Consider the following 24,131-nt stretch of genomic DNA (forward strand, 5'->3'; position numbering starts at 1 on the left):
TGAAAGGCAGTTAGTGGCTGTTTGGGAGCTTGTTGGGAATGTTCCAAAGTCCATCCAGGATTTCAAGGACATAAGCCCTCACCCAAATTGCTAGCCATGATGTTGAATCAGAGGTTCCTCTTATGGTCCCTGATCCTGGGCCTTATGACCACACTACCATCCATTGGCCAGTCATCGCATATCCCATCCATCACCGATCCCGACTTTATCGATGATTGTGTCAATATTCATAATAAGTTACGGAGTGAGATCCAGCCGGTTGCCGGAGGCATGAAACGTATGGTGAGAGAGAATCTGGAGAGGAGCAGAATAATTAATCATAGTTAGCAATTATCTAACATTTAGGTTTACAAAGCCTATATCTTGTTTGAACTGCAAATCAATTCTGTGAGGTAGGTAGCATAGGTATTCTTATCTCCATCTTACAGATGAGATAACTCAAAGCATGGAGAGAAACAAAGGTTAATATTTTTATAGACTTTGAGTGGGAATAGACTTTCATGGTCATTTTAGAACTAGTCACTTTTCAGATGAAGGATTGCAGACTAAGAGTGGGGAAGCCTTTCTCAAAAGGTAACATAGGCAATAAATCCTGGAACCTTGGATTCAAACCCAGGACCTCCAACCCTAAATCCAACATTTTGTCCCTTGAATCATATTGCATGGTAATATCTATTACAGGAAAGAATTTTAAAAATTATCTACTAGTCTAATTTTCAAGATTAGAAAACTTGAGTACTCCCAAGGTCACACAAATAGTGCCAGTCTTCACAGATTCATTCCCAGGACTCCTGATTCTATAAATCCAGCTATTCTTTCCATTACATTAAAGTAGTACAATGGATTGCTGCCTCTTCCCCTTATCCCCATAATCTAATTGTAAGCATCACAGTTATTTTACAAATGTTATATTACTTTACCATTTTGTATGCTATGTTGAATCACTTTTTCACTTTGTTTCTTTTGTTCCCAGTACTTTAAAGAAATTTCAATTTATGTTTATATATTGACTATAAATCTTGATTATATGCTATATCTTTTTCTCTTTATTATAATCCTCATTTATCATAAATTCTGATTTTTGCTCTGTGGATAAATATGTTATAAGAAAGCAACTCCAAAATAGCACTATCCATGTCAATGTTGTTTCCAAAATATCTCCTCATTCTCACCTTTTCATATCTTTGCATTGAAATTATAGTTGATATGGAAAGTTAATCAAGTTCTTAATCAAATTTCTTTACCATTTCATCTTCAGCAACTATCTTGGAACTTACGTTGCACTTATTTTAATGGTGGTCTGCTAAAATTACAATACTGTAATATTTGAAGACCAAATGTCTCATTAGATAATGGTTGATAACTTCTGAGTTTTGAAACATAGAACAAAACTCACTCCACTAATTCCTTTTTTTGTCTTTCCAAGGGGTACAAGAAGGCCATTCTTCTATTCATCTACTACTTTCTTTCTTTGTTTTATTGATAGCAAGAATATATATAATTTAACTTCTCCAGTAATTTGCCCTCATCTGTCATTGTACAACAATCTCACAGAGTTTCAACATTCAAATTTAAGTTCAAAAAGGATAGGATTCTCACCATTCCTCCCCCTTCCACTTCACCTTTCCTACCAACTCTGTGGTGGGAAAATATTATACATCAAGTCACAAATAGTATATTTATAGAGCACTGAAGGTTCGCATCATACTTTACATTTATCATCTTGACTTGATCTTTGAAACAACACTATGAATTAGGTACTATTACTATCTGCACTTTACAGAAGAGAGAACTGAGGCATAGTGAGGTCAAGAAATTGATACAGTCACATACCTATAAGTATCTAAAGCAGGATTCAAACTCAGCTCTTTCTGATTCTGAGACCAATATTTACACAATTTATGCCACTACATAGGACTAAGGGCTTTATAAAAGTTTTTTCTTTATTTCTGACTGACAGAGACAACAGATTCCATCACTGGCTGGTCAGTTTACTGGTGATGGGCCTCTTAATAATTAGTGTGTCAATTAAAAAATTGCAAGAGACATATTTTCTGGATAATTATTATTATTAATGAGGCCAGCATGTTCATTAATAAAAGGATGGCCATTTGGCTGTCTTAGAACAAAGACTCCAATTGGTTGGAGCACTCACAGTTTATATGTCCATCAAAGAATAATCATTCCCGAGGAGTATCAATCAACTCTGATTAATACAATGAGAAATAGGCTATGTTAAAAAGAGGTGAGTGGGTAAGTGACCTGGGTCACATAAATTTTAGTCAAAAAGATACCAATTTCCATATCACCTGTCTTGACAAAAGGGAGAATCAATATTTTTCCAGAGGTGTCTTGAGCAAAAAAAAATGAGCAAAAATATATCTATTCACCCAAATTTAGACTTTTATTGTCTGATTAAACTTTGTTCCTTATATGATTAGTTGTTAGAAGAAAATAGTCATCTCTCACATTAGCTAGGCTGTTTATTAACAGCCCATTCAAAAACCTTGCCCAGCAAGATAGAACTTCTCAGAGTTTGTACTTCTTTGAAAACACAGAGTCAACCTGAACATCAATATGAGATGTCAAGAGGAGGACTTTGTGGAGAAATATTAACTATGTAAGCTACTCTAAAGCAATTCATTGCTCTAAACCTCAAGCTCTGTGATTACATAAAATAGGATATCTATCCTCCCAAGAGCACTTTTTGGTTTATTTTGCTCTTTATAGTGTTGTCTCTAGGAAATCTTAAACTATAGCTTGAATATAGTTCATGGCTAGTTTCCCCATTAGTGGGCAAAAGGGGCCCCAAATCTTACCAACATTTGGGATATAATCTAATATTCTGGATGCAGAAAAGCTTTCATTTCATTGCTTAGCAATTATAGATAGGAAGTATAAAATAATTATCAGCCTGTAACTCATAGGGATGTATTGTTTAGTGACTATACCATTTCTGTATGAGTTTGAAACCAGAGGTTCAGGGTGACCCTCACCAATATTTTGATGAATCTGACAAGGGAAATCAAATATCCATCTCCTCACTTCTCCTAGGCCTCACTTCTCCAATCTAGGTGATTTATATCGAAAACAAAGAATAGAAAATCACTCTGAGGTTCAGAGAGGGTAATGCTACATTATGCTGTAATGGGGAACCTTCCCATTTGGGGGAAGTAATGACTTACTTTTTAATTTATTTGTTAGGTGTTAGTTGATATTAGCATGTATTATGGAGATGTATTTAATATAAATCTGAAATATAATTCTATGAATAAATAAACATAGAAGTTACAGATATTAGAAACTTTGATGATGTTAACTTAGTAATGAGTCATTTAGGTTTTTATCTTTCATTTACCTGTAAACCAAGCAACCAGATAAAAATGGAAAAAAGGGAAAAGTCCAGTCAGTTGTGGGGGCTCACAAATATGCTTTTGTATGTGAAAAACTGATGTCGTTCATTCTTGAAGGAGATGAAAATAACATTGGGTATGACCGCCTATGACTGGTTCAGACTGATACCCATCTCAGGAGGCACTATTATAGGTTGGGTACAAAGTCTACATGAATGTTTGGAGCAGAGATTTCTCTAAATTTGTGAATCTCATGTTTTGTTTGGTTGGGGTTTTGTTTGAGCTACTGAAATTTTGCTTCATTATAGAACACAGTACCATCTTTGATGCAGGCATGCTTGCATTCCTTTTCCAGTATCTTCCATGTCATACAATTGATTCTAAAGTTCTTCAGGGAGTATCTCTTCTTCTGACCTGTATGTGAGCACTTGCCTTGTGTGAATTCTCCATAAAATAATCTTTTAGACAAATGTCTATTTGGCATTTAAACAAGTTGTCAGTCCATCAGAGTTGTGTTTTCTGCAGTAAAGTTTGAATGGTTGTCAGTTTAGCTTGAAAAAGGATCTCAGTATCTGGTCCCTTATCTTGCCAAATGATCTTCAGAATCTCCCCAAGACAATTCAAATGGAAACAATTAAGTTTCCTGCCATGGCACAGGTACACTGTCCAGTTTTCACAAGTGTGCAACAATGAGGTCAACAGAAAATTGAAAGATCTTAAGGTTGGCAGGCAGTCTAATACTTCTCTTCCACACTGATGATGGTGGCATTCATGAATTTGTCACTTACTCATTTGCTAGGCATCCAAGCCTATTGACTAGATTAGTTTTGGGGGGGGCGGGGCATTTGCAAGGCAATAGGGTTAAGTGGCTTGTCCAAGACCACACAGCTAGGTGATTATTAAGTGTCTGAGGCTGGATTTGAACTCAGGTCCTCCTGACTCCAGGGTGGCTTCTATCCACTGTGCCATCTAGCCACCTAACCACCCCTAGATTAGTTTTGGTTGTAAACAAAGCTCGTCATCAATGTAGCCACTACAAAAACTCAGTAAGTTGGCCTTCATTGTCAGCTATTTGGGCTGCTATTTGGATGTAATATCTGCTGACCAAGAGCTATCATCTTTTAAATCTACTGGATTTTATGTTGTCCTTAAGAGTATGCGTACCATATCTACTGAAGGTCAGTGGAATTCTCTCTGAAAAAGTTTTTGTACATTTTTAGGTGTGTTTTGACCATGAGGTCAGCTCCTCAACTACAGTGATAAGCAGGCCACGGATGCACGACATAGATTTTTTCTTTAGGTTTGTTTTTTTTTTTGCAAGGCAAATGGGGTTAAATGGCTTTCCCAAGGCCACACAGCTAGGTAATTATTAAGTGTCTGAGACCAGATTTGAACCCAGGTACTCCTGACTCCAGGGCCGGTGCTTTATCCACTATGCAACCTAGCTGCCCCGTAGATTTTTTTTAAATAAGTATTGCATTTGTTTTCCAATTACATGCAACAGTAGTTTCTACCTATCATTTTTATAAGGTTTTGTAAGGTTTCCCTGCCCCTACCCCAGAAGGTAATCCCATAATCTTTACATTCTTTCCATTTTATGCATTGATCAAAATTGAATATGCTGAGAAAGGGAAAAAAAAAACATTCTTGAGGAAGAAATAAAGTATTAGAAAAATTATGTAGTACATAAAACAACTTTTTTAAAAAATTGAAGGTAATAATCTTTGGTCTTCGTTTAAACTCCACAGTTCTTTCTCTGGATACAGATGGTGCCCTCCATCATAGATATCCTAAAATTGTCCCTGATTATTGCACTGATGGAATGAACAAGTCCATTAAGGTTGATCATCAACCCCATGTTGCTGTTGGGATGTACAATGTTCTTCTGGTTCTGCTCATCTCGCTCACTATCAGTTCATGCAAATCCTTCCAGACTTCTCTGAATTCCCATCCCACCTGGTTTCTAATAGAACAGTAGTGTTCCATCACATACATATATCACAATTTGTTCAGTCATTCCCCAGTTGATGGACTTCCCCTTGATTTCCAACTCTTGCCACCACAAACAGAGCTACTATGAATATTTTTGAATATGTGATATTTTTACCCTTTTCCATGTTCTCTTCAGGGTATAGACCCAGTAGTAGTATTGCTGGATCAAAGAGTATGCACATTTTCATTGTCCTTTGGGCAAATTGCTCTCCAGAAAAGTTGAATCAGTTCACAGTTCCACCCACAATGCATTAGTGTACCAAATTCCCCACATCCCTTCCAACATTGATCCATGATATAGATTTGTAAAGCACTTTTTGTAGTTCCTTCCTCATTCCAGGAGTAAGCACTGTGGTCCTTTAAAATAGCTGCTCAAATACCCAGGAATTCCAATTCTACTTTAGTCCACTGAGCAAACAACCTTATGGCCTGGGCCATCTATCTACAGGGTTGTGGTTACAGCTCCCAATGTATCAACAACTACTGCTTCTTCATTTGCATGTTGACACAGGACTTTGAGATAAGTTAAAATGATATTGGTAATAACTTTTGACTCATGCATAAAATAGATTTTAGGGGGACTGAATTGTATGAAGTCATCTACTTCACTCTCTCTCCCAGGGTTATTGGAGTCAGTGGCAAGACAAAAGTCAAGATACTAGTGATGGCTTAGTATCCAAGGGATGACATTAGCATCTTCAATGCCTGACCAGACTCTAAGCAGAACACAACTGTTTCAAGTGCCTTCAGTGGCATTGAAACAAATTATTCTCGTCTGTCTATTCCACTGGTTAAGTCTTAATGTTCATTGCTATTTACTCACAACTCTCTGATGGATTTGTGGCCTTTTGGTTATTCTCAATCTGATTTAGGAGGAGAGATTAGAGAGGGTGAGATAGTCAGGCTTGAGTTTTAGGAAGATTAATTTGGCAGCTGAGGATAGAAAGGAGTGAGGAAGAGTTTTGAGGCAGAGGAACCCAAAAGCAGATAGTCCAAATGCAAAGTTATGAGAGCATGTCTTAGAGCTATTCACTCAGCCAAATAACCTTTATTAAGCAACAATAGACCTGGCACTGGTGCTAAGCATTTAGGTTACAAAGAATGGCAAAAAGAACAAGCCTAATAGCCCTTGCTCTCAAAGAACTAAAGCTAATGGAAGTGTCAGAGGAGGAAAAAAATAATCAAATCCTTAAAACTGTGCAGATTACTCCTGGCTATTGAACTAAATATTATAAAAGAGTTTGATTCTCCCCTCCCCTCAAAAGATCTGATACTTCCTAAATGTGGAAACAAAATGATAAGATGTGAATTGATAGTATCTCTACAATTACTTAATAGAAGCTCTACTTGACAGATTGAAAGACTTCCACTTTTTCTTAAAGTACTTGAGTATCACTGTATGCTTCCCTCCCTTTCTCCTCTCAAACACCAGGTTGTCCATCTCTTATTCTTCTTTTGAGACCAGCCCACTTACTTCTGAAGTCAGACAAATCTTATGTAAAGGCTTAATACAATTTCTTGGAAGCAAACTACTCAACCTGATTACAAATACTCAGGTCTCTTTACAATCACTTTCTGGGTTGTCATTTTAATTCTTATTGTCATGTCTCCTTTCTTCACAACCCTACAGTATCATGAAAATACTGGTTATTTTTAATTTGGAATTTAATTTGGAATTTTTAATTTGGAATAATTGGCATTTGCAGAAAAGGACAGTTTGTGTAATATTCTAAATTGTGCAATTTCTGAAATGCAGTCTACATTTGAAATTTTCCTACTTGAATCAAGGGAGAATTCACTGTTCTTCTGCAAAATCTGTCTAGGATACATTAATCTAAAATGCTGATCTTCCAATTGATGTCACACACTGCAGTTCCCTATCAATTATGCACCACCCCTCCATTTCACACTTGCTACTATCATCTAATTCTAAATTATGATTACCATGTCTTCATCCTTGTTTGCTTGCATAAGTGCTTATCATAATCTAACTGTATTATTGCTGTTTGTATACATATTATGCCCTTTTTATTCAACTGTATATTTCTTGGATAAAAGTTCATAGTTCTTGTCCTTCATTATTGAAGAAGACCAAAATGATATCACTATGTTTGAGACAAATTACAGTGTGTCTGACTGTGGCTGATCAGACCAATATGAGCTCATAATGCTTTACCATAGGTTGGGCCCAAATAGTCCATGTGAACACCTGGGGGGTACTCTTAAACTTGCATGTCTCACATTCCCTTTGAGCTGCTTCAATTCTGTCTTCCTTATAGAGTACAGTCCCCTCTTGGACGGCATGCCATGCTGAGTGGTCTTGTGCCAGTGTCTCTCAAGCTGATGAATCAATTCTAAAGTTCCTCAATGAGACCTTCAGTGTCTGGGCATCCCTTCTTCTTAACCCCTTGTGAGCACTTGCCCTGTGAGTTCTCCATAAAATAGTTTTTTGACTAGCATACATCTGGCATTCTAACAATGTGCCCAGTCCATCTTGGTTGCAATCTGTAGCAATGTTAAAAAAGCTAAGTAGTTTAGCTCAAGAAAGAACTTCAAGTTTCTGGTATCTTCTCCTTCCAGGCGATCTTAAGAATCTTAAGGCAATTTAAATGGATGCAATTCAGTTTCCTGACCTGGCACTGGTAAACTGTCCAGGTTTCACAGGCATATAACAATGAGATCAGCACAAATTGATCTTCAGTTTGGTAGTCAAATACCTCTTCTCTCCCATACTTTCTTTCTGAGCCTGCCAAATATGAGCTAACTCTGGCAATCTCATTGTCAATGTGTACCTCCTTGGAAAGGAAACGGCTAAGGTAAGTGAACTCGTCTACAGTATTCAAAATTTCTTCATTTGCTGGAATCAGTGGTTCCACAAATGGATGGGGTGGTGCTAGGCTGATGGAGCCACCTGTGTTTTCTTTGTGTTAATTGTTATACCAAAATTTGCACAAGCAGCAGAGAATTTATTTATACTCTGTTGCATCTCAGCTTGAGAGGCTGTATCGAGTGCACAATCTTCTGCAAACAGAAGATCATGCATCAACATTCCTTCCACTTTGGTCTTGGCTTATAGCCTTTTCAAGTTGAAGACTTTGCCATCAGTGCATAAGCTGATCTTGAGGCCATGTTCATCCTCAGTGAAGGTGTTTGATAACATGACTAAAAACATCATGCCAAAAAGTATGAAAGCAAGGACACATCCTTGTTTTACTCCATTGGTCCCTGGGAAATCTCATTCACTATCCAGAACCCAGGCATGCATGCTTTTATTTTATTTTTTTATTTTTTTAGGTTTTTGCAAGGCAAACAGGGTTAAGTGGCTTGCCCAAGGCCGTGTCTGAGACCGGATTTGAACCCAGGTACTCCTGACTCCAGGGCCGGTGCTTTATCCACTGCGCCACCTAGCCGCCCCTGCATGCATGCTTTTTATGAAGTTGATGTATAATGCTGATGAACTTCTCTGGGCAGTCATATTTGGACATAACTTTCATAAACCCTCATGACATGATAGTATCAAAGGCCTTGGTCAGATCTACAAATCTTGTATTCAGACCTCTGTTCTGTACCTGACATTTTTCCTGGAGTTGTCGGGAAGCAAACACCATATCCTTTATCTTTTCTGAAGCCACACTGACTCTTAGGGAAGTAACCATCTTCCAGGTGAAGGATCGGCCTATTGAGAAGGACTCTGGCAAGAATCTTACCAGCAATGATTGAAAGAAAAATACCCTTGTGATTGTCACAGGACAATATATTCCCTTTACCTTTATAGAGATGAACAATGAAGGCATTCTTGAATTCTTGGGCTATTTTCTTTATTTCTTGTATTATTGTACCAAGATTCTTTTTATCATTGTAGCTTTCAGCTAGTTCAATTATTCTTATATTTTCTTGATCTGTTCTCCAAATCAGTTATTGTTCTTATGAGATGTTTCATAGTCTCTTCTTTTTTTTTCTATCTTTGTATTTTGGTTTATTATTTTTTGGTTTCTCTTACTAGATTTCCCATGATCAATCCTATTTATCAGGAATAATTTTCTTAGGATTCTAGATCTCCTTTTCCATTTGATTGACTTTCTTTTTTTCTTGTTTTTTAATTTTTTATAGCCTCTGGTTTTAAAGGGCTTTTTTAAGTTGTTCTATGAATTCTTTTTTTTTTCTATGAATTTTTTTTTTGGCAAGGCAATGGGGTTAAGTGACTTGCCTGAGGTCACACAGCTAGATAATTATTAAGTATCTGAGGACGAATTTGAACTTAGGTACTCCTGACTCCAAGGCTAGTGCTCTTTCCACTGTACCACCTAGCTGCCCCACTCTTCTATGAATTCTTTTTGGACAGGTGTCCATTTAACATTATTCTCTGGGGTCAGAGAAGCTTTTTCTTTTGCTTTAGTATCCTCCTCTGACCCAGTCTTCTCTATTCCCATAGTAACTGTCTATGGTTTGATTCTTTTACTTCTGCCTGCTCATTTCTTTTCTTTTAGTTTTTAGCAGCTTGTAATTATATTCACCTCTAGTCCTGCTGTGTGGTGGATAGTGCCTCTGACCTCAGGTCTTTCTTAATATTATTTTTTTAGCTTTGTTCTGGGCCCAACCTTTGCACTCCTTTTCCCCCAGTACACGATGCTGGAAATGATCTTACTCCCTGAGTACCTTTGTGTGGTTATAACCTTCAGTCCTTCTCTCTGACCTGGAACAGAGGTCAAGAGCTCAGTTCTCCTGTAAGTACCCATAGCCAGCAATGTCCCTGGCTACTGACTGCTTCTGTACTCACTCCGCATGTATTGGTTCCCAAAGCTAGACCTGGTTTCCCTTGTCATCAGAGGTTCCCTCAATCTTCCCTGCTTATATGACTGATTCCCAATACTGTCCAGGAGGTGGTTGTGGCAAAAGCTACCTTCCAACCCAGCTACCCCCAAGGCTCTCTGCTTCCAGTTTCAGCTAGACTAGAAGTGTTTACACTTCACTAGATCTCTTGAGATCTTTTTTCAGATCTTCTCTGCTTGTCCTGGGAGACCACTGTTCCGCCCAAAATGTTATTTTTGTCACTCTGATGTCCTTTCCAGAATCCTCTTCTAAGGGAATATGTTTTAAAAACAGGAAACTTATTTAGGTGAAAAAAAATGCATCCTTAATACTCTTTATTTCAAAGCAGAGTGTTGAGCACAATATAAATGTTTAATAGATATTTGATTGACTCCTCTGGTTTTGGATGTAATGAAAGACATGGATAAAATGAGACTTCAACATCTTTTATGTTCTTATGAAGAAAAGTGGATATTGAAGTTAAAATCTGAAAGTGGATTAAATAGTCAACAGCTGTCTTTGTTCTTTAAAGGCAACTCTCCACCTTTTTCCAGAAATTAGAATGTATAGTCATGTAAAGTGGAATACATGAGATTTATTTTAATGTTTCATATAACAAGGTGTTTTGTAGCTTTAAGAAAATGAGCAGAGAAGTTTTGACAAAATTAGGAAAGATCATCTACACAAGTACCAACCTGGCAAAGGACAATTTTCTTTTTTCTATGAACCAGACTAATTAAGTTCACGGAAGTTCACCTCTAGGTTGGGTGCAAGGTGATAACTGATTGCTTGATTGGCAGCAACTCACCAAGATCATCCATGATATTGCTGAATGGTTATGATATGTGTTGGTATTGAGTATTCCCACTGACATGGATCTTTGGTCAGTTACTTAAAGTATGATTTTAAAGAAAAAATGTCTTAAGACTACACATTTGAATTTTTATAAGAATAATAAATGTGATCTTTAAAAAAATATTTGCTTTGATCACTAAATTGAGTATAATTTGGTTGCTTTTATTTTTCCTTTTCAGTCTTGGGATTCTGCTTTAGCAAAAACTGCCAGAGCATGGGCAAGGAAATGTGTTTTTTCACCAAATATTCATATTGACAAGAAACATGCATGTCATCCTTTTTTTACAACTGTAGGAGAAAATTTATGGTTGGGCAAATTTACCCACTATGTTCCCGAAAATGCTACTCTTGCTTGGTTCAGTGAAGGTGAATATCATAACTTGGAAAAGAATGAATGTCCAAGACCGTGTAGCAGTTTCACTCAGGTAAATATTTTCTATCTTTTTCCCATTTCTTTTTTTTTTTTTGGCAAGGTAATGGGGGTTAAGTGACTTGCCCAAGGTCACATAGCTAGGTAATTAAAAGTATAAGAGGCTAGATTTGAACTCAGGTCCTCCTGTCTCCAGGACCCGTGCTGTACCCATTGTACCACCTAGCTGCCCCTTCCCTATTTCTCTTGAGAAAGTCATGAATATTTAAAGAATAAACTTTGAAAAAAATTACGTTTGATACTATGTTAATTCTATAAGGACTCCAAAATCTGCCTAGAAATGGATTATTTGGTCAAATAAGTACAAACCAATTTTGTAAAATTAAATTAACTTACTACCCCAAATCTCTCTTTGGAAATATTTTATAAACATACACATACACATACATAATATATAAGTACATTCATATATATATATAATAGCTATTATATGTTTTATGTATGCAAAAATAATATTCTCTTGCCCTCCAAATATTAATAATGTACTTGGGAAGACCAAAATAACAAATAAGCTGTTGCAGAATTAATCAAGTTTGAGATCAAATGCTAGTTCATAGACTTGAGCAGAGTTGGAAGGTGTTTATCTAACAATGCTTCCTGAAGAAAAGTGTTACGTGGGACTTAAAGAGAAGAAAGAAATGATGCACAAAGTTTAGAAAAGAGGAGAAAGTTAGGCATGCCAAATGAGAAATAACATACAAGACAGATGGGAAGAAATGTCTTTAATTCATTTACATTTCAGAATTCCATAATGAAACTGATTCTAGTAATCTAACCTTAAAACCATTTGCTGTGCTCTCTTCTTTCTACTATTTTCTATATTCTGCTGACCTATAGAATGACTTATTTATACAGCTATAGAAAGAAAAGTTTTATTAGATCACTTTAAGAAATAATTCTTTTGGGCGGGGAGTAGAAGGGAGGCTACAGAGGTATCCCTGACTGCCCCAAATAGACTTTACTTATTCCCAAATGGTCTTGTAACATAGGCATTGCCTTGCAATTTTCAGGGTATGTTATTTTAAATTCATTTTCTTCTAGATTATTTGGAGCTCTACCTATAAAATTGGCTGTGCTATTAGACGGTGTCCTAAGTTTGGAAAAGATACTGTAATGTTTGTGTGCAACTATGCACCTCCGTAAGTAATTTTGTTGTTTAAAGGTATTTTTAAATAGAACTAAGTAATGAGTTGTTTGTTATTAAGAACAGTCATATTAAAAATTCATAAGGATTATATAATTCAAGGGGAATAGTTCTAATAAAAAGGGGTTGAGGAGCAGTACTCCATAGAAGACATATGACATGGTAACCCATATAAGACTATCTTCTACTTTCTCCAGAGATCATTAAGGCATTGTCATAGAAATACTGAAGGACCAAATTTGTACATGGTTGTCTGTGGTTTTCCAAAGGGTACACAATGGCTTGTATACTGTAAGTTTCTATCCTTAGTTGTGATGCACAATTTTGCTCTGCACTAGAAACTCATAAATTAAGACATACCTTCTTTGGTCTTTATTTAATAGACAACTCTATAAACCATTAGAAACAAAACAAAATGTTTGAACTAAAAGAAGTTGCAGACCATTTATTATTTTGAAGGATCTTCTGACCCCCTCCACTACACTTTTACCTCATCACATCCTGAAGTATAATCATTACCTAGATATTTCAAAGTACCTGGTGGTTCTTTGGAATCTGCTCTTCCCAACTTCGTAACAAAATAATAGCTCTGGCCTCAGAGAGGTTCCATTAAGCTTTTTCTTATAATAAGAAAAAAAAGTTAAATAATATTGCTAAAGCAAAATTGCCAACCATGCCTAAAACGAAATGCTTCTTTGTTCCCCAGTATTTAACAAAGGGCCTGTCTCATAGGGAGTACTTAGTAAGTTGATTGATTGCCAGATATGTAATTTTTCATAAGCATAGGTTTGCCACATCTCTACCAAAGGAAGGAGAGGTTGTTCATCTCTTCCTTAAGGATGAGATTGATTGTAAGATTCCATCTTTAGTGTTGTTTTTGCTTCATTTTGTTAGTATAAATTGTGTTCTTATGGGACTGGACTATTTAATTTAGACAAATTTTCACACCTTTCTCTGAATTTCATATATTTACTCTTCATGTTGTTAGATGTCAAAATTTGCTCAGTCATTCTAAAACTGATGGGAACCCACTTTATCCTCAAGTGTCTTTTTACTACAGAAAATGATATTCTGAATAATTTGGTATATAGGGAGTCTTTCTGTTTCTGATAACACACATCTGTGTGCGTGTGTATATGCATACATAAACAGATAATAGACATGTATATGTATGTATACATCAGAGGCAAGTTCTCTAGACTACAAGGCCACCACTCTTTCTCCTACAACATGTGTGGGATGAACGCCACTTAAATTTCAGAGACTTCTCAAGGTATGAAGAGAAAAAGCTTTATTACGATTCTCAAGAATCAGAGCTCCTACTCAACCATGTAGATGGGAGAGTAAAAAAAGGGTAACATGAAACATGAGCAATAGAGAGTATATGTGGTTCCTAATGCAATTTCCCCTACTGACCCATCCTCATTAGTTAAGAATGTGGTCTTTACAATCTAAGTGTGTAAGCTAATTTAAATAATCCAAACAGAGACCTATGTTTCATTCCTGAATGAAGACTCAGTAGATAAGGAATAAAAGTCAATTTTCTCTTCACATTCCCAGTCCTAATAATATTCACTGATATCCCAAAAGTTGTTTGTCAGGGGAAGAGGAGCAGAAGAGACACAGTTCTAATTTATAATATTCTACTGAAGAAATCTCAGACATTATCCCACTCAAAGATAATCACGAAATCTTTTTTCTTAGAGAGGTGATTATCTTGTAGGAGAAAGATGGTGGCCTTGTAGTCTCGAGAACCTGCCTCTGATTGCAAATTCAAACCTTAGCTGCATGACCATGGCCAAATCATTTAATCTGAGTCAACAAATTCTTCATTTCTAAAATGAGGCAAAAACTGCTGGCAGCACCAGTCTCACAGAATCATTGTGAGCAACCCATGAAAAAAATATATAAGAATATTTATTTGAACTTAAAAATATATCACTTACTTTTCTTTTAAAAATAATTTTATCTCTTACTTTTTGTAGAAGTATGATAAAATAGAGAATTGACCTGGAAACCAAGAAGAACCTGTTCATATCCTACTTCTGATGTACACTAGTTGTGTGATTCTGGGCAAGTTCTTTTTTTTTTTTTTTCACATTTTGTTTATTGAAGGCAACGGGGTTAAATGACTTGCCCAAGGTCACATAGCTAGACAATTATTAAGTATCTGGGGCCAGATTTGGCAAGTTACTTCTTGAAGCTCTTCTCAAAGAGCTGAAAGTTTCATTATAGAGAAAGTTCTCTTACCAGGGATTTACCTATAACAATGAAATCATAGATCCAGGTCTTCATTACTTTTCATATATGTTTGTCTGATAAGAAGTATCATTTCCTTCATGTTTAGAAAATTCTTTGTTTTGATACATGCTGCTGATATACATGTCCTTTCAAAGAAAATGAGTCACTGGTTATAAAGAAATAGTACACATAATTCCTAAACTTTTATTTTAATCTATGAAACAAGTTATTTCAGCTCTAACATGACTTTCGATTTTAAATCTCTCATGCACTAATGCCCTTCTAAAGTAATATGAATTGAAAGTGTATTCAAACCTATGGGAAGCCTATGTGGCATAGTAGATAGAGTACCTAGGTCTCTAGGCAAGTCACTTAAATCCCATTTTGCTTCAATTGCCTCATTTGTAAAATGAGCTGAAGAAGGCAATGGCAATCTACTCCAGTTTCTTAACCAGGAAAACCCCAAATGTGTTCACCAAGAGTTGGACATGAATGAAAAGTGACTAAAAAACAAGTAACAAACCTATATTATTAATAATTCCCACTACAATTTTTTCACAAGCGATATTTTAATTTTCTAATTATGTGCTATGAAAAATTTTCAACATTCATCCACATGCATATGTATATGAAAATTGTACATATGTATTTGTGTTTAACATGTTTACATATCAGTCTTTTTTCTGTATGAAGAATTAGGACTAAGGGAAAAGAAAGAAAACCATGTGTTATGAAGGAAAAACATAAGAGAAATAAGATTTCAGTAGCTTTTTCTTTATTTTAATAGTTTTTCTTCCTCTGAATGAGGATAGCATTGTCCCTAACAGGTCTCCTAGGGATGTCCTAGGTCTCTGAACTGCTGAGAGGAGCTGCATCCATCAAGGATGATCAACTCACAATGTTGTTGTTAATGTGTACAAAATTTTCTTGGGTCTGCTCCCTTTGCTCAGCATTAGTTCCTATAATTCATCCCATGCCCCTCTAGAGTCTGACCATTCATAGTTTCTTAAAAAACAATAGAACTCCAAAACATTTTTTTATATACTATAGCTTGTCCAACCATTCCCCCAATTGATGGCCATCCCCTTAATTTCCAATTCTTTGCCAATGCAAAAAAAGGACTACTCTGAATATTTTGGAACATTTTTCCTTTTTCTATGATTTCTTCTGAATGTAAGCCTGGTATTGGTATTCAGGTCAAAAGGGTATGATCAGTTTAATTGCTCTTTGGACATATTTCCATATTGCTTTCCAGAATGGTTGGATCAGCCCCCCAACTCACTATAATTTTCAAAATCCATTCCCATCATATAGAATATTAGGACAGTATTTTGAGTAATCATGGATATCCTTGGGGAAGAATAGTGACTGGAGGAGCCAAATGAGAAGGTGGAATGGATAAGGATTGGTACAGTCAAAGATAAGGCAGGTCACTCAAGTAGCTTGAAAAATACTTTTCATAATCCAAACACATTTTCTAAAATAGTGGAGATAAATTCTAAGCTGAGGGCACAAAACCAATCAGTCACTAATTTGTACAATTGGACAAAATAACATGACAAATGCTATAGATTGTCACCATTATTTGCAACAATGGACATGAAACCAAAGAAAACTAGCTCACAGTTGGTATTTTATGGAATTAATGGACAAACAATGAAAATATACTTAAAAGCCATATATACTATATTTTGACATCATACCCTTAAAAGTGATCATTTTTATATTTGTCCACTTTCCACCTTATTCTAGATACTTCAGTTTTGCTTGTGTGGAAATTTTTCAGGTCCATGTAATCAAAATATTGTATTTTTGTAATTTTCTATATAATTTCTTTGGTTAAGAATATGTTTCCAACTCAAATGTGTGAAATGTAGAATGTTGAATATTAGGGTCTTATATCCATTGTAAGTTTATTATGAAAATCCATATACAATCAAGTTACCAGATCTAAGAAAAAAAATTGTCCTCTTTTTTTCATTTTTCATTTTTGCCAGTCTGTGAGTGTAACTTGAGAGTTGTTTTGCATTTCTCATTAATAACTTTTGGGATTTTCATTATTAACTTGCAGTAGTTGTAAAATGAAGCATGAGGAATGTTAGGGAGATGGAACACATCTCTTAAATTATCATAGAAGTAAATTAGAAGGTAATATTTGATATATTTATTTGAATAGAGAATGCACAATTATAGTGTCATTTCTTACCTTCTTTACCCCCCCCCAAAAAATGACCCAGAAAGTTGGCTTTTGGAGTAACTAACAGGAAATAGTGAAGTTGCTTTAGAACCTTCTTTTAACTAATCAAAAGTGCTCCCACCAAAGTATTCCACCAAAGTAGTTCCACCAAAGTGTTCCATTCCATGGACTCAAAACTTTGAAAATTCCATAGTGGTAGCAACACAATCAACAAAATCCTGAGAAATTGGGATGAATCCTTTCTCAGTAAGAGCATTAATAAAAAATAAGTTATCTCTTTTTCTTTATTAATTTTTTGTGCTCCCTAGCTTCCTGAATCTAAAAAGCAATTGTTTTCTACTTATGTTTAATGAAAACTAAAAATATATTTTCTTGTCTTAAAATAATTCTTTAAATTCAAAAGTGGCATACCCCTTTTCTAAATACTAGTTCATTATTTTTTGTTTGCTTGTTTTAATGAGCCTGAACTTTTAATATTTTTTTATTTGTTTAAATGGGCCCAGAGGTTTTAATCTTTTGTGACTTTTGCAGTTTGATGAAGCCTCTGTAGAATGCTTTTATTTTTGTTTTTGTTTTTGTTTTATTCAAGGCAACTAATCTTTAATTACCTACCCAACTAGGTAATTATTGTCTGAAGTTACATTTGAACTCAGATCCTCTTGACTCCAAGGCCAGTGCTCTATCCCCTGTACCACCTAGCTGCCCCACAGAATGTTTTTAAATACCAAAAAAATAAAATAAAGAGATTTAAAAATGAGAAATTTTATTGAAATATAGTTTTCAAAATATTTGGAAAAAAAGTTAGTGGATAAAAGAACTCCTGTGTAGAATGTTTCTTAAGCCTGTGAATTGTTATATGCAGAGCTCTCTGAAATTAGCATGTTTCCTTAATGTATTTAATTATCATAGAACTTAAAATTGATATAATTGAAATGATATCTATTTAACAAATGAATATTATTGTTTTATAGCGGAAACACGTATGGAAAAAGACCTTATGAGAAAGGATATTCATGTGATGATTGTGATGATCAAGATGATTGTTGTGAAGACAATCTTTGCAGTAAGCAACAACAGTGGCAAATCATATAAAGAAATAACTGGGATAGCAAAATTTTCATAATTAAATGAGTTTAACCTTTTTAGCTTATTCTATAGAAAGCTGATAAAGCATTATAGGATGTTAGAAGGGATAATAATAATAATAATAATAATAATAATAATAATAATAATAAATAAGCATTTTTGTAGTCCTTTAGCACTTTGCCAAGATTTACCTCATTTTATCTCAAAACAATCCTGGGAGATGGATTCTATTTTTTATACTCATTTTACAGATGAGAAAACAAGAGGTTGTGATTTGTTCAGTCACATAGCTCAGTAAGTGGTCTTAGGAGAAATTTGAATTTCTTAATGCCAAGTCCAGTGTGCTCACCACTGTGCCACTAACTCATATCCAAATAAGAATGTACTTTACAACACATTCCACAATTCGACTTGAGCCTTTGTTAGAAAGAGAACTGACTCTCTAAGACTAGTTCATCCTACTTTAGAATAAATTAATAATTGGAAGTTTCTTATATTGAGCCAAATTTTGCCTTTCTAACTTTGCATTCAATATCTTAGGTCTTTCAGGGACAAGGACAGGTCTAAAGCTCTAATCCAAGATACCCTTCAAACACTTTTAAGCCTATTACTGTATTTGTCCTGAGTGCTTTCTTATCCAGGCCAAATATTTTTATTTCCTTCCAATGATCTCCAAATGCCACAATGTCAAGACCCTTCAATATCTTTGTCCCTACTCTGGGGGCTCTCTAGCTTGTCAGTATCTATCCTAAAACAGTAAATTTAACTATAAAGGGGAAATGAAATCTCTTCAAGGATAGAAATGATATTGGCATCTTCCAAAGCTCCATGTACTATAATAGCTAGAGTAGTCATTCAATAAATATTTGTTGAATGAACAAAAGCATAAAGCTAGTTTGAGCTTACTTAACAATAACATTATCTCCCCACCCCATCCCTAATATAATTCTTTAGCTCTAATGCTTTCATCAGAAAACAATGCTGCACTTTTGAGTTAGGAGAGACTTGAGTTCCAATGCCAGCTTTAACACTTAATAACTTTGTGAACATGAGCAAATCATCTTTCTTGAACTGCAAAATGGGAGCATCCTTTCTTGCCTCACAGAATTGTAAATTATGAGGACCAAATAGGATCGTGTATGCAAAATATTTTGTATAATAACAACTCTAAAGTGCTAAAAATGTTAATTTCTTGGTACTATTGTGAAGCTAATAAAGGATAGGGGGAAAGGAGAAGAATAAGCATTTACTAGAGTCTGTTCCACTAAGTGCTTTAAAAGTATTAGCTCAAGTAATCCTCACTACAACCCTGGGAGGTAGATGTAATTATTAGCCTCAATTTACAGATGAGGAAACTGGGGCAGATAAAGGTTAAGTGACTTGCCATACTGTTTAGTATTTGAAATTGGATTTGAACTCTGGTCTTCCTAACTCCAAGTCCACTGTTTTATCTACTGTACCAACTAACTTTCTATGGAACAAATTTTAGAAACTGTGATAGATTTTTGGAGAAAATGTTTTAATTGATCAAATTTTTCATCTTTTAAATAACACATAAAAGACTGTTTACTCCCTTTAATACTGGTCTACCTTCCTTCATACTTTTCTAGAGATAACAAGGACTTGCAAATTATATATAAAATCATATATAAATATATAAAATTGTATAGAAAATTATATATATTATATATATAAATTATATATAAAATTAAATAGGATTATTCAGACCTGTAATTTTTTCCATATACTCTGTCATTTGGTTAGTGAGGAGGATGTCCCTGACTAATTGACTGGAATACAGAAATCTGGCAAGGAGATAGAAAATTACTGGTAATTTGAATTAATGGAGGATTCAACGGAGTCTTGGACAGCTAAAGTGCCCTAGGTGCTGGAATAGCCTCAGTGCCAGACTAGTGTAAAAAAGGGGGGGGGGGGGTTGAGAGATACGACTAAGAAATTTTTCTTACTTTAAAATTTTAGTTAGGACTTTATAAAGCTTTATAAAGCAAAAGACTTTTTACAGATATTTTCTGATACACAATTGCTGTCAATAATTTGATAGCATATGCTGTTAAATGTTGCGTTTGTTCATCTCTGTTATGTCCTTAAAAATAACTAAATTAGCTTCTTAAATTGATAGCCTAATTTAAGAAAGTGAAAAAAACCTTTAATGGTCTTTTGATTTTTTTCTAGCAAATCCAATACGTGATAAAAGAATAAGTATGTATACCTTAAATATTTAAATTTTTAAATTAAGCTATTTGTTTAGTGTGACATTATTCTAATTATTCTGTGTTGCTGTTGTTGTTATAACAGGTTACCCATATTGGAATCCATATTGGGAAATTCCTCGTCATATTACATGTAATAAATCCTGTCAAATGTATCTGTTAATTAGAATTATAGGACTGATATTATCATGTATAGTTACTTTTCTATTACAACTAAAATTTCCAGGCATGCGTTTAAGAGTTTAACTTATGATTAAGCTGAACTACCATCGCACAATTCTCTACTACATCTTCATGTCCTAAATGTGTCTTCCATTTGAATTAAAGAGCAGGTCAGGAAATATTCTGTAGAGAAAAAAAAGGACTAGTGGAATCAGGTAGTAAGGCTGATAAAGTAATTTATGTGAAATTAGCATTATAACTACCTATATGTAAAAAAGATTCTCATATTTGTTTCCCAATAGAATCTGAGTGTCATTGAATTAAAGATAAAGATGCCATAAACTATTAAACAAATTGTTTTGGCTCCCAAACTTCATCTTCAAGAATACCACCCTAATTTACATTAAGATTATATGGGCATTTTTAGATAAATATGTGACATAGAAGGTATCTATCATATTTATGTAAAGATATTTTTAAAAATTAACATTTTTAATGTTAAGACTGATATAGCAATTGGCAGTGAAGAGGAAATTGAAAATGAAATATGATATTCTGATCTCATCAAAGGGGAAGTCTCCAAGCTAATTATAAATCCTTAGTAGTTTTAGAAACTTATATTTTAGGACTAGTCAACAAAATTACTTCAGTCTGACCAAGTTAAAGTAATAGTAGTTTTAAAATATGTTTAAACCTAAATGAAAAACGTGAGTCATACCTCCCATCAGAAATGAACAATGACATTATCTCTAACACAGTCCAAAGAGTTAATTTAACATTTTCCTATATGTTTCAAAAGAATCAGATTCGATTTATTCAGTTTTTTAAAAATTCCATTGTTTAGGTACCAAATTGACTTAATTTATGTCACTGTTAACAAATATTGTAAAAAAAAAAGTAACTTGTAAAATGAATTGCTGTGAAACAAGATGTATTTTCCCCAATAACTTCAGTTATAAAATCAGAATACATTCCTGAAGGGGGTTAGAAGGGAGTAGCTTTCCTGACATTGTGTATTTTCAGCCCCCAAACCAATGTCTCTTAGCTATATTGTCTTTGGGTTACTGATTATTTCTATACAATACAAACATTTGTAGTTTAAAATGTCCTTCTGCATTGTTTGTGTTTCTAAGTATCTGGATATTTCCATTATCTAAATAATTGATGAAGCATAAGCAAGTATGTCCAGGTTCTTTAATTTTTTCAAGTTCTGAATCTAGTGTTTTGGCATATTATAGAAGGAGTCATTGCCTTCATAAGTTTATTATTATTGTTATTATTATTATTTCCAATTACTTGCAAAAGTAATTTTCAATATTCAAATTTGCAAGTTTTTGCATTCCACATTTTTCTATCACCCTTCCTTCCCTCCCCCACTCCCCATGCAGGGAACCATCTAATAAAAGGCTTTATAAGGTTTTAATATTAATTTATTTAATCAATTTAACATTAACAAAGGTCACCAAATATGGTTTAGACAAGATTTAAGACGTCACATATGAAAGCAATACAATATTGGATTTCAGATTAGTTTTCTACTCATCTAATTTCTATTTGTCATTTGACTTGTCATACTATCCTAATAAACTTGCTTAAAATTAAATGTACAACTAAAATGCTGTTTTAGGACAAAAGTCTTCAATTGTTCATATTTAAAGTTTGTCAGATTACTTGAAAGATTATATTGTAGAGAAAGATTTGTCTGTATAGAGATGAGAAAGATTAATAATTTAATTGATCCATGTAATGTGATAAATATACTATATATAATATACATTTTTCATATATGTGTGTTTATATAATATATACATGTGTGTATGCAATTTAAAATTTTATTGACTCTCTTGATATTTTCTCAGGATTTTATTAAAAAACATGGATAATTACAGAATTTCCAATCAAATACATAGGATTCTGATGGCAGTATTTGGGTCATGAAATTAAGTTTTACCATATTCATTTTTCATAAAGTATGTAGTAATCTGAAGTCTTTAACAATGCAAATATTTGTCCAATTGTGTTCTTCAACAAATAAAATTAGTTTTCATAATAAAATGATCATAAAATATAATATTTCTGTTCATTTCTGTCAGAATTCATTTGCTATTCATGGGATAGGTAATCAGCAAGGTGATTGGGGTAATTAATGGTCATTGTTCCTCACATCTTTCCAACCTAGAGTAAACACAGTAAATGTTTACCAAATCTATAGCAATTAAATTCACAAGATAACAAATCACCACAAAAGATTGAAACTTCATGAAATATCATTGAAGACTACCACCCCAAGCTCCACCTCAAAGCCAAACCTGTCAAAGGATCCTTCAAACAAACCTACAAGCATGTCCCTACCTGGCTCCCCTACTGAAAGAAGTCAGGATGATTTATTCTCCTTTTCAAAAAGGGCGGAAAATACTGATTCTACCCATCTATGTGAAAGAAAGGAAGTACAACTGTCCATTTTAGTGACTGTCATATCTACTCCTCTTCCTCCTTTTCCCCCTCTTCATATGACTGGACAAATTTTCTAATTAAATATATAGATTCTGATGGTAGCACGTGAGTCATATAATTTAGTTTGCCATAGTCACTGTTCAAAAAGTAGTTCAAAAAAGATGGCAACCCAATGAGCCACTATGGGAACTTTGGGCTCAAGAAGTCTTAATAGTCATTAATTCCCAAGTTCCTAGACTGCACTCAAGGACGAGAGACCTCCAAAGAGCCATAAGGGCCCTACTACTAGTCCTTCAATATCAGAGTGCCACACTAGCTAACCAAATAATTGGAGGTGTGAGCTGCACAATTTTATTATAGTGAGAGGTATGCTGTGCCATCCTTGCCTTTACCAGAATTGTTCTACCCCATGACCTGATTATAGGAAAAAGGATTATTGGAGATGGTCTGGTTGCTGCAAGAGTGTCATGGCAATAAACTGGTTTTGATTTCTCTTGTATCAGTGTGGCACCATGGTGCTTCATCTACACTGGACAAGCTCTAGCCTGTGCTATGTGGTGACAAAAAAGAAACTTCCAGCTTCATTCTAACCTGTCAATGGGCTTAACTCTCAAACCTTCCATCTTTGACTTGTGAACTATTGACCAGTATGATACAATTGGCAATAGCTTTAACAAAAGATCAAAGTGAAGTTGAGGCTATATATTGCTCTACTCTTAGCACACTCTAGAACTAGATATCAGATGCCTCCAGAATCAAGCCCCTCTGAGTGAACCTGCCCTTCATAAAAGAACTCTCACAGCACCCATCTCTGTAGCTCAGAATAAAGGAATCTGAACCCCATTGCCTTAACGATCAGCTGAAGGCAATGGAAGCCAAGCTTGTCTCTTCAGAACAGGGTATTCCTATCAGGACTGATTGAACCATGTACAACTGCTGTTTACAAGGAACTCTTCTCCACTTGGCCTTCAAAGTTCTGGAGTATAAAGCATTATCTGCTGTGGGTCTTAACAAGATAGCTCATATTATCCAAAAGAGGAAGTCATGGAAATGACTTGAGAAATAGGAACCATCAAAACAGCCAAATAATATGGGCTCTCCAAAACAATGGGTTTCTTTTATATGTTGGGAGGAAAGTTACATTTTTTTCTGGACTGTAAGAGGACTTGGGTTTTCA

General features: G+C 34.8%; 1 pseudogene; it reads left to right on the top strand.

The window, feature by feature from the left end:
* The first annotated feature begins 38 nt into the window (after positions 1-38).
* On the top strand, positions 39-22,555 carry LOC141514965 (GLIPR1-like protein 1; annotated as a pseudogene).
* The last annotated feature ends 1,576 nt before the right edge of the window (positions 22,556-24,131 follow it).

Source organism: Macrotis lagotis, chromosome 2 (assembly GCF_037893015.1).
Source record: "Macrotis lagotis isolate mMagLag1 chromosome 2, bilby.v1.9.chrom.fasta, whole genome shotgun sequence".
In the NCBI taxonomy this organism is placed as follows: Eukaryota; Metazoa; Chordata; class Mammalia; order Peramelemorphia; family Peramelidae; genus Macrotis; species Macrotis lagotis.